Here is a 4,290-nt window from a genome sequence, read left to right on the forward strand (position 1 = left end):
AAATGTCTGAACTTGAGACCATTTTTCTATTCATTCATTTATTTTTCTTGTATTGTGTTCTTCTTCTTCAGACTCCTAAATAATTAATGTAAAATATATAGGCCTATAATTCCGCGATTTATACCCCGGCCTAAACGTTGCGAACGCATTGAGCACTTACTATGAGACCTAGCAGATCATGTCTGTCTGTCTGTCTGTCTGTCTGTCTGTCTGTCCCGCTTTTGTGCCCATATATGGAGCTGAGAGTGATTTGTGTCACCATGACTCAGCCATAACCATATAAGGAGTCCCCAAAGCAGCTATACGTCCAAAACCCAAATATGTACGAGCTGTGTTCACTTCCCGCGTTTGCGCGTCTTACTGGTAAAACAAAAAATCTCTGTATAGTCTGTAGGCCTATTCCCAAAAATATAATCCCCGTCCCGTCCCGTGCACACAGGCAGGTCCACATGGTTGGTAGATACACAGACAGACTACAAGCTGTGTGTGTGTGAGCAGGAACATGACCGCAGCCTCTCTCTGGCTCAGAGTCAGCTCCGTTCATGTGATGGAATGGAACACGGCGGCCATCGTTAAAGCAGCACATGATGCGAGCATCAATCACCCCTATGGGTCAATACATATACCGTCCATACTGCGGTGCTGCAGAGCCGCGGTGGCCGGCCAACAGCGCCTCTGGAGCGGCCTGACTATATACCTCATCCATCCCCCTGACCCCCATGGGTCAAGCGGTGCTGCAGAGCCGCGGTGCCCGGCCAACAGCGCCTCTGGAGCGGCCCGACTATACCTCATCTATCCCCCTGACTGACCAGCACTTCATTCTGGACCGGTGGTTATGGTTTTCAACCCTTTTCATATCAAGGATCCATTATGTATATTCGGCATGAATGGCCCACGAACCACTATTTGATGACATTTAAGCTAAATGTCATCAAATGGTGGTCCGATAAATGATTTAGCCTCTCAGACCCATTTGAGCCACGGAACCACCATCTGATCACGCCTATTCCCACTAGGCTGAGGTAGAAATGCCACTTGACAGTTTTCAAATCAGCCTCATGGTGGCGCTACAACACACACACACACACACACACACACACACACACACACACACACACACACACACCACACACACACACACACACACACACACACACACACACACACACACACAGCGAGAGAGAGAAGGAGAAAGTGAAGTGTGATGTTGTTTCCTTTCCTCCTAGGATCCTAACTCGTGACCTCGCTCCCCCCCCTCCCCCCCCCCCCCCCAGCCTCCTAACCATGTCGTCACGTCATTAATCTTCAGTCTGTCAGTCAGTCGATACATCGACCCGTTTATCACTGCATGCGCGTGCAGGCGTGCGCGTGTCCGCGTCGTGTCCGTGGGAAAATGCACACACACACACACACACACACACACACACACACACACACACACACACACTTTATATCACTGCAACAAAGCATTCAGTCCGTGGGAAAATGATGAATTGAAAATGGTGGACCCTATTTGTAAACAAGTGTCTATAATGCTTTATGTTGTCCAGTCTTTGTACAGAGTTGTGCTGTATACTGTTACTGTATACCTCATACCTGCAGTAGTTTTGGGCGCAAAGATCTAATAATTAATGTCCACATGAACAACTGTTAAATCTGAAAGGGCCACAGATGTGATTGCATTATTACGCAAACTGTATGATGACATTGAGATACAAGAAGCCTATATATTCAATAATGGGAGTTGTACGTATCATCCGACACGTATATGGAAACGTATTGTGCCCATTCTCATGAAAATGATACGGGAGGAAATCACATCAAACTCGCGGTGATGAGGACGGTGATGTCATTTTCATTTGTACAAAAAGAGGCGGAGAGCCGTGAGAGAATTAACGGCCAATCTTACGCAACTATAAGAGAAAATAACGGAAAAAAGGAAAAACCTATAGGCGGCGGCGCGCTGCCTCGACAGCGGCATTCCATGCTGCGACTTTCATTCAGAGATGATTCAAAATGCATTTTCTGAGTGTAATGGTAATCACAACTCCAAGAACTGTACTGAACTGACTGTTGAACTAAGAAGAGAAACACTGAGGAAACAGTGTTTTGTATGTCTGGGTATAGCAACAACTAGCAGGCATGTCGCGCGTAATTGTAGAACGCAGGTCATTCACTGTGAAGAGTGCGGGCGCGCAGACACCACCAAACAGTTTGCAATCAAACAGCCAGTCATATACAGCGCATGATAGACGCGCCGACCACGGCAACGACAGACAGGCTGACCACAGTGTTGCAGATGCAGTTATAGTAGTGTAGCAACAAGCAACTCTGACAATAGTACAGTTACAGTATTACTGCAGACAGCTATACCATTTGGATAGATGCACCAACGCAAAGCCAAGTGGTGCCTATTAGATGGGGGTATAGCACCCGCAGTTTCATTAAAGAGGATATTTCCAGAGCACTTAACCTGCCAGTTATATATAGGTAAAGAAACGTTGAATATGTATGTGTGTTTGGTTCCAAAACACCCCAGAGAATAATTACCTGCAGGAAAGTGAAGGCTCGTTTGAGAAACATTATAAGAACAATCAAAGCATTGATGTCCATTTATTGGAAACACCCAAGTTCAGCTCGATTAAAGCGCCAAACGGGAAAGGAATGCCCATAGCAGATGTACACACCCATCATAGGGATGGATGCAGTGGAATTAGGAGTCCTAATTGGCGGGGACCAATATTGGAAAACGGTCACAGGAGACTGAATGAAGGACTATAGACTGGAAAGTGTATTTGGATGGCTGGTGGAGAAGTCACGGCTAAATATCATAACTGAAGTTGTGGACATTGAAGTGATGCACATCAGCGTCGGAGAGGAACAGGCTGTCACAGCGTGCATATCCACGGCTTCCCAAGCCGTGCATGCCTATTCCCACTATAGGCTGAGGAAGAAATGCCACTTGACAGTTTTCAAATCAGCCTCATGGTGGCGCTACAACAGGCAAAGTTTCGTCACACACACACACACACACACACACACACACACACACACACACACACACACACACACACACACACACACACACACACACACACACACACACACACACACACACCACACACACACACACACACCTGCGTGCGAGAGAGACGCAAGCGCACTGAGAATGGTTGACCTCATAATTACTTATAGTTTCTCATCATAAGTTGTATTATTTATTTTTCCATCCTATAAAACTATAAATGATAAACAGACATATTATTTTTTAACACCAGAGCACATGCTGACGTCATCATATGCTCCACTGTAATCATCATCGTCCTGATTATTTAGAGTATAAGGACATATATTTTATTATAGGTTGAATTAGTTCCGTTTTAAAATAAACGGTTTGTCGATAAGAAACAAACTATATCGACCGGTCCCAAAAACACCTTCTCTCCTATACTTTATATCATCAGACTGCAGCCAATGAGATCATTATACTTCTGTATCGTGCATGTAGCCAATCACAGCCTTCCTATATTTAATTTAATAAGGCGAATGATGACATCAAAACAAGACACTTGACTTTACAGACAAGCGGGTGCGATTTAAATTATATTCCCCCCCCCCCCCCACACACACACACAGAGAGAGAGAGAGAGGCGCGGTCACGTCTCGCTGACTCTCTCTCTCTCTCTCTCTCTCTCTCTCTCTCGACTCTAGTCAGTGTGAAGCGCTGTTGGCCGAGAGAGAGAGAGAGAGAGAGAGAGAGAGAGAGAGAGAGAGAGAGAGAGAGAGAGAGAGAGAGAGATGAGATACAGACTGCCACGGAGAGAGCGATCCATATTCAGCCACATGCGTGGCCCGGCCGTGGCGTTGTGCACGCACGCACACACACACACACACACACACACACACACACAGTCCACACACACGCGATGCACGCACACATACAGACACACACAGACAGACAAGCAACGAACGAGCGAACGAAACGAGACATCATCGTCGCGCGCAGAGAGAGAGACAGAGAGACGGTTCTTCTTTATACCGAACGCACCGCGGCGTCATGACGGATCAGGACCGACGGGGAAACTTTTCTCCCCAAAAGCCTTCGTTATTGGACGATGATCTCCGCGTGGATGGACTGAGCCGAGCCGGAGCCGAGCGGCGGAACCATCCACCGAACACAATGGACCGGGTTTAGAGCAGAGAGAGACCGACCGGTCCGGTGATATTTATACTATTATCGGAGAGGAGAGGAGAGGAGAGGAGAGGAGAGGAGAGGAGAGGAGAGCCGTG

This window comes from Protomyctophum bolini (assembly GCF_963924005.1).
Source record: "Protomyctophum bolini genome assembly, chromosome: 12".
In the NCBI taxonomy this organism is placed as follows: Eukaryota; Metazoa; Chordata; class Actinopteri; order Myctophiformes; family Myctophidae; genus Protomyctophum; species Protomyctophum bolini.